Source organism: Dasypus novemcinctus, chromosome 2 (genome assembly GCF_030445035.2).
Source record: "Dasypus novemcinctus isolate mDasNov1 chromosome 2, mDasNov1.1.hap2, whole genome shotgun sequence".
Lineage (NCBI taxonomy): Eukaryota > Metazoa > Chordata > Mammalia > Cingulata > Dasypodidae > Dasypus > Dasypus novemcinctus.
The window spans coordinates 121271053-121279218 of record NC_080674.1 but is presented as its reverse complement, the minus strand read 5'-3'; the positions used below and the strand labels follow the sequence as shown (position 1 = coordinate 121279218).

General features: G+C 41.4%; 1 non-coding gene across 1 annotated transcript; it reads right to left on the bottom strand.

Moving 5' to 3' along the window:
• Nucleotides 1-5338: 5338 nt before the first annotated feature.
• LOC111766272 (U6 spliceosomal RNA) lies at nucleotides 5339-5441 on the bottom strand. Its single transcript, XR_002798364.1, has one exon. It is a non-coding gene; the product is annotated as a U6 spliceosomal RNA (small nuclear RNA).
• Nucleotides 5442-8166: the final 2725 nt, after the last annotated feature.

The following is an 8166-nucleotide window of genomic DNA, read 5'->3' as shown; positions in this document are numbered from 1 at the left end:
TTTATGATGCCTTATAATTAAATGATGAAACTATTTTTGGAAAGAAAAGGCATTCTATGTTTTAAAGTCTCAGAGAACATAGCAAGATTAATTCCTAGTGTTTTTTGGAAGGCAGAAATTGAAAATGGTGAGCCTGGGCATTTAGCTAAAGAACTTTCCAAAGTAAAATCAGAGAATGTGATTTGGCTTCTCCTTGCAGCTTATAGCAAAATGCTAGATGAAAGAGATAAACTGAGGACTGAATTGTTGGGCACAAAGAAACCAGAAACTGATTCTGGGAAGTCTAAGCCTCTGGAAATGAAGCTCCCAGATGATAGTGCCCCATTTAACAACTTAACTAAACTTAGAACTTGTAAATCAAGATTGAAGATGCAGTTATCTAGAAGTCTTAATGTCTGATCACTTGGACCCCTGCTTCTTGCATGTTAAACCAACAAGTTTTTTGAGAGAGCTATATGAACAAAACCATTGTTGGCTGGGACTAAAAGGGACATGGAAAGGAGAAATTGAAGGAGAAAAAGCTTTAAGAGGAAACTCATAGAAGCTGAGATCTGGAATTTAGACATTTTCTTGAGCCAAGAGAGGAACCCCACCTATGTGCACAGAGAGGGTGAATTTGCCCAAATAGATGAAGAGGATAGATGTTCCCACCCAATATTAGGGGAGAGTTTTGCCACCCCAGGGTCAGAGAGAGTGGAGCACATTCCTCAAGGATTAGGGCCATTAAGGTCAGCACCACATAAGTCCGAGAGGGTTGGGCCTGTCCCCCATGGATTAGGGAAGGCCAGGTAGTTAACTCTTTGCTCTGAGACGGGTTGAGCTTGTATGCCAAAGATTAGGGAGGATGTTGCCTTCATCTCACTGTACTAGGGGGGTTAAGTTTCTAACCCAAAGATTGGGTAAGTTGTGACAATCACCCCAATGCTCTCAGAAGGTAAGTTTTAGAGCATGGTCAACACCCAGATGCTTGATGAGGGTGGAACAAAGAAAGTGGCCATTGCGCAAGCCTGAGAAAGTGTGGATTTCCATAAGTCACCAAGGAGAAGAAACCATCATTTTAAGAATGACTCTCAGACTTTGACATCTAATGAAGCGTGTCCTGCAGTTTTACTGAAATGTAGAGGACCCATGACTCATGTTTCCCTCTCAATTTCTCCTTATCATAATGAAAGTGTTTATCCTTTTTCTGTGCATTTGTGTATTGGGAGCAGATAAATTGTGTTGTAAGTTTCAGAGGTCTATAGCAGATGAGACTTTGTCCCAACACAAAATGTATTTCTTTAAATTGATTGTGATATGATTTAATACTTGCATTGTTATTGATTTAAGGTTTTTTTTTAAAAATATTATAGTGTCTTTTTGGAATTCAGAGGGGTGGAGTGTAGCAGTTTGATATAGTTATGAATTCCAAAAATAGATACTGGATTATGTTTGTAAACTGGTCTGTCTGAAGTTTCACATTTACTTAATTAAAATTATGATTAGAATTTTGATTGGGCCACATCAGGAGGGCATACAGTCCCCACCCCTTAGTGGGTGGGGGCTCCCAGATAAAAGACATGGCAAAAGAAGAGAGTTGGAGTTTTGATATTGGAGTTTTGATCCTGGAGTTTTGAGATGAAGCCCCAGGAAATAAACAGAGGGATTTGGTTGTGAGGAAAGAGAAGCAAGCCCCAGGAAGAGAGGAGCCTTGAGCCTGGAGAGAAGCAAGCCCTGGAAAGAGATGAGCCCTGAGCCCAGAGAAAAGTAAATCCCAGGAAGAGAGAAAGCCAGGAAACCTGAACCCTGGCAGACATCGGCAGACATCTCATCCCAACACAAGGCAGAAGACTTTAGTGAGGGAAGTAAGTTATGCTTTAGTGAGGAAAGTAACTTATGCTAGTAACAATAAGCTTCAACCCCAAATAAATATCCTTTATAAAAACTGGCCAATTTCTGGTATTTTGCATCAGCACCCCTTTGGCTGACTAATACAGAAATCTTGAGTCTAAGGTGAGTCTCTTGTAGACAGCATATACTTGGAGCATATTTTCTTATCCATTCCACTCTCTGTGTCTTTTGATTGTTTTTTAAATGTTAATAACATTAACTTCCAATGTTATTACTATAAAGGCAGTCCTTATTTCATCCATTTTGATCTCTGGGTTTTATCTGTCACTTTCTTTTCACCACTCTTTTGACATTTTTAGTTACTTTTATTGATATAATCTTCATTTCTAGACTCTTTCAAGCCTCTCCTTCCTGTCTTTTCTTTTCAGGCTGTAACACTCCCTTTAGTATTTCCTGTAAAGTCAGTCTTTTTATAAACTCTCTTAGTTTCTGCTTATCTGTGAATATTCTAATTTCAGCCTCATTTTTGAAAGATAATCTTGCCAGAGATAAAAATCTTGGTTGGCAGTTTTTCTCTTATAGTATCTTAAATATATCATACCACTGTTGTTTTGCCTCCATGGTTTCTGATGAGGAATCAGCATTTCATCTTATTAGGTATCCCTTATATGTTATGTATTGCTTTTCTCTTGCTGCTCTCAGAATTCTCTTTGTCTTTGGCCTTTGACATTCTGATCAGTATGTGTCTTGGAGTTGGTGAAGGTGGATTTATTCAGATGCAAGTACATTGTGCTTCTTGGGCACAGATATCTATGCCCTTCAATAGTGTTGGGAAGTTTTCTACCATTATTTCTTCAAATATTCCTTCTGTCCCTTTTCCCTTCTCTTTGCCTTCTGAGATACCCATGACATATGTTTGCATGTCTCTTTGCTGTTATTTAGTTCCCTGAGACCCTGTTCAATTTTTTCATTCTTTTCTTCATCTATTCTTTTGTATGTTTGCTTTCAGAGGCCATGTCTTCAAGCTCATCTATCTTTTCTTCTGCTTCCTCAAATCTGCTGTTATACATCTTCATGTATTTTTTATTTCACTTATTGGACCTTTCATTCCAATAAAGTTTGCTATTTTTCTGTGTATGCTTTCAAATTCTTCTTTGTGCTCCCTTATTAATCTTCTTAATATCCTTAATCTCTTTAGCACTCTCATTGAATTTATTAAGGAGATTTGTTTGAACAACTATGATAAATTGTCCCAAGTCCTTTCTGTCATTTTCATAAACTTGTTCCTTTAACTGGGCCATATCTTCCTGGTCCTTTGTATGGATTGTAATTTTTTTTTGTTTTTGTATGTGGCTTGCTAGATGTATTTATTCTGGGGGCAGTTTCTCCCTTTATTTTAGGGCTTTCTTTTCTTGTCTCCCTTGCTTATTGTGTAGTGGGAGTGAAGGATATATTTGGTGCTGTAAGCTATGGAGGCTGAAGCTGCCCACATTGCTCCAGAAATTGATGAAACTTCTCCTACCTTTCTCCTCTGTCAGTGGGTAGGGACAGGGCTGTAGCCATTTATAATAATCCAAGTTGGACAGGACAAGACTGTCTGCAGTTTCCGGGAGAGACTGATAAAGCTTCACCTCCCTTCCTCCCCTAACTTGGGTGGGGATGGAGCCATAGCTGTGGGCAGCAATTTATGCTGTGTGGTCCGAAATGACCACAGTTGCCCAGGTAAACTGACATAGCACCAGACCTCCCCCCTGCTAGGGGTGGGAGTGGACCCTCTGGAGTGCCCAACCATCTAATCCGATGTGGGCTGAATATGCCTGCAGTTGCCCTGAGAGCCTAAGTGAGCACTGTCCCTTCTGCCCCTTAGGGGGTGGGTGCAGAACCACCAATGCCCAACAGTTCAGTCCCTGTAGGCTGAAAGTACCCACTGCTGCCTGGAGAGGCTGAGGAAGCATCAGTCCCCTTCTATCCTATTCGGTGGTTTAGTGGTTCTGTGGGCACTCAACATCTCAGTCCCTGTATGTTAAATGTACCCACCATTGTCCAGACAGCCTATGGAGACACCAGACCCCTCCTATCCTATTGGGGGTGGATGAATTCATAGGCATCCAACAGTCTAGTCCATGCAGACCAGAAGTGTCTGCCATTTCCTGGAAACATTAGCCCCTTCCTTTCCTATTGGAGTTTGAGGGTGGTTCCACAAATACCCACCAGTCCAGGCTGTGTGGGCCAAAGCACCTACAGTTATCTAGAGAGCCTGGGCAAATACATTCTGTCCCTTGTCTTATTGTAACTGAATTTTGTCTAGGTTCTTGACTATGCTGCAGAAATGAGTTTCAAGAGCATGTTGGGTCAGTTAGGCCAGCAATTTATTAAGGTAGGGAAGGAAGAGAAATGGGAGAAAATAACAGCTCATGGGTCCCAGGTAGAAAGGAAGGGCTGAATTATAAAGTGATAATGTGGCTAATTTACAGACTACAATTTCCCATTATAGATTATAAATGCTCAAGTTTTAGTTGCATGGTAATTATGGCAAGGGAAAAATGGTGAGAGTAGGGTGCAGAGGCAGGAACAGGCACTGGGTAAGGGTGAAGGCAAAAAAGAAAAAGAGAGCAAGTGAGGCTTTTTGCTTGCTTTTTAAACCACCATTTATTCTGCCCCTTTGCTAATGACATGGGAGCAGTCCCAGTTGTTTGCTGTTTTGATTGATTTTGCCACCCATCAATCCCACAGAAGGGCCCAATGATAAAGTCCCTGGGGAATATCCAGGGCTTCTCCTGGCTTCCAGAGGAAATCTCATTCTGGATGGCAGATTTTTGTGAGGTTGTTCCAGGAGCCATCTTGGGGGTATTGATATCCACATGGACTTCTTGCCAGGTTCCAGATCCATCTATTGATTCCCTATTTTACCTACCTGCTTCACTATTGGGGATGGGGGTGGAGCCACAGGTGTGCTACGGTCATGTTTGTGCAGGCCAAAAGCACCTGCAGTTGCCCTGAGAGGCTGCAGGAATCCAGCCCCCTCTTATCCTATGGAGGGACAGAGGTGGAGATGGACTTCAAGGCACTCAACAAACCAACTTGTGTGGGCTGAAAATGCCTGCCATTACCCAGAGAGGCCGAGGATACCCAGCATCTCTCCTTTCCTGTTGGGATGAGGGGATGCAGCCCCAGGTGTCCTGCGAGTCTGTCTTTGTCAGTGGAGAGCACCTGCAGTTGCCTGGAAATTCTAGTGCAGGTCCTACCAGCTTCCTTTCTGCTGGAGGTAGGGCTGGAGCCTAGGCCAGGGCTGCACTCCTATCTTGGTGGAAAGAAGCCAGTCCCTAACTTGACTGGATTTTCAGTCAACCAGTCTTCCTCTCATGCTGAGGATGGAGTAAAAATGGAGCTACCAAACTCTTTCCAACTTGGACAGGCTGCCTTAGGAACACTTCCTTAGGAACCACCAAGCAGACTTCCACAGAATGTAGAGTGGCCATACCATTACACATTCCCACCAACAGTGAAAAAAAATACAGAATGCTTTATGAATTTGCACATCATCATTGCACAGAGGTCATGATAATCTTTTCTGTATCACACCATTTTTAGTATACGTGCTGCCAAAGCAAGGATGAACTAAAAAATTTTTAACAAACGAAAATGAGGAAGAGATTGATGTACAAATTGGAAACTCAATAAATACCTTTGAATGATTTTCTAGGAAAGAAAACTGATTTTGCAATTAATTCTTAGGAATAATCATTCATTATAATTTCCCTTCATTCTGAGCCAATTTCCCCTTGTTCTCTTGATTTATTTATATTCTACAAATATTTTGTTTTTTTAAAACATCAACAGAAACTTTACTGTAAACTGCCTTGCTAGAAGTCCTTTGATTTAGAGGTGGCTACAATGAGAGGAGGATTTGAAAATGATAAGCCCTAGGGAAAAAAAACAAGGAAAAATGTTCAAGCATTTTCTGACCAGAAGGAAAATTACATTAAATAAAAAGTGAAAAATTATTCCACATTCTAGTAAAGGTTATGGCATACATGTATTTTTTAAGTATCCAGAATTTTCAAATGAGCCAGTATGCCAATAAAAAAGTTAAACAGTTTTAAAGATCTTTTCCCCCCTTTTTAAAGACATTCTTGTGTCTGATAAGCCCACCCATACAAATCCCCATATCATTCAACAAATAAGTTCTCTGACCTAATTTCTTTCCTGAGAAAGTCCATTTGCTGCCCTGAGCAACACTTTTTCTCTATCAACTTGTTAGAATAGCTGGATACTGAGGAACTCTTGACTTGTTGGTACTTTAGTATAGGTCTTATCTGAGGGAAAAAGCCCAAGACAAACAAAGTAAGGCTTGTAGAAAAGGGAAGACAGGAAGTGCAAGTAAATACTGAGGGCCTCAGTATTACAGGCAGTTGTATATTAAGTGATTAGAACATAGTTACCACACCGCTCAGCATCTGGTTTTAGTTCTGCAGCAGTTTGCCTTTAGTTAAAGATAGATGTAATCATTGCCAACAACTTTCACTGGGGGATTATTGTGACATATATAATTCGCAAAGGAGGAAGAGATACCAAGCCATCTCAACACAGTGTATTTTCATTTTACAACATTGGTTAAACATGGTGTCTGGCATTGTAGAGCTTACCAATAACCAAACAACATAAAATGAGAGCTTTTTACATTTTTAAGTGAAATTAGCAAACCTTGCCTCACCTTGCCTTTAAAATTACTTGTGAATGTGACAGGCATTTGTGGGCTGATGCGATTACATCACTGAAACTAAACATTCTCGTTCAAGGTCAGGTCAACCACGAGTGAAGTTGCAATTGCCAAATCACCAAATGACAAAATGTTAGACATGAAAGGGACAGAAACGGGATGAGATTCCAGAGTGTCCTGCCCTCTGTCCTGAGCTACTTGAGGTTTTTGTCTCTCTCCATTTCAGCAGTTGGTAACTGGTTCCCCTACTCTCCTCTATGAGTAAGCCCAAAATGGCGGCACCTTTTGCTAGCAACTTCTTTTGTAGGTGATCTGCTTTTTTTCTTAAGAGTCTACCTTGTTCCACCTTTTCCTACTATTTTTCTTTCATGGTGGAAATTTCCAGACTTTTTTTTTAGATTTTTTAATTCTTAATTTATTTCTCTCCCCTTCCTCACCCTTCCCTTCCCCCTTCCTCTTCCCCTTCCCCTCCACCCAGTTGTCTGCTCTGTGTCCATTCCCTGTGTGTTCTTCTGTGTCTGCTTATACTCTTGTCAGCAGCACTGGGAATCTGTGTCTCCTTTTGTTGCATCATCTTGCTGCATCAGCTCTCTATGTGTGCGGCACCACTCCTGGGCAGGCTGTGCTTTTTTTGCATGGGGCAGCTCTCCTTACGGTGTGCACTCCTTGTGTGTGGGGCTCCTCTATGCGGGGGACACCCCTGTATGTCACGGCACTCCTTGTGCACATCAGTACTGCACATGGGCCATCTCTTCACAAAGGTCAGGAGAACCTGGGTTTGAACCCTGGACCTCCCATGTGGTAGGCGGATACTCTTATCAATTGAGCCAAATCCGCTTCCCCAGAAGACTTTAATAAACCATAAAAGCAAGAGGGTTCCATGCTTTGGCCATTTCCGGATGCTAGAGATTTTAGTTCCCTCCATGTAAAGTTGTCATTGTATTCCACTGCCTGGCAGGGTTCCTGACACATAACAGATATTCAATAACATTTGCTAGGCAAGAGAACGTACATATCAAGTAACAGTTGGTGAGTCTGCTTGAGTAGATATGTGAGTATTCAGGCTGTTGAGGATGGCAGCTTTTATAATAATCAAAGGGTTTCGCCCCATCTATTTTCTAACCCACCCCACTAATGCGGGTGATGATGCTGATAATGACAAATTAAAATTAGTAAATATAAGTAACTATTATTATATTGCTCTATGTCTTATAATAGCAGAGCAGCTCAAAGAGCAAGAAAAATTTTCCAGTCTCATTCATATTACAGACAGTACAGTTCTCCTCTTTTCACTGGGGAACAATTGTCCCCCAGGCAGTGAGAGGAAAAGGGCTGGGTTGTGTTTTTTCCCCTTTCCTGGAGTTGCCTTCTGTTGTGAGTGAATGAAAAAAAGGGAAGGAACTGAGGGATGTCACCCTTCCCTGACGAGCCATTTATAGTCTGTGCTCCCTGCAGACCCTAGATGATGTCCCCATGTTCTTCAAAGGGCAAATGGTTAAACAAACTGTGGTGCATACATACCATGGATTCTACTCAGCAACAGAAAGGAATGAACTATTGATAAACAACAACTTGGGCAAATCTCCAGGGAATTCTGATAAGTGGAAATAACCAAT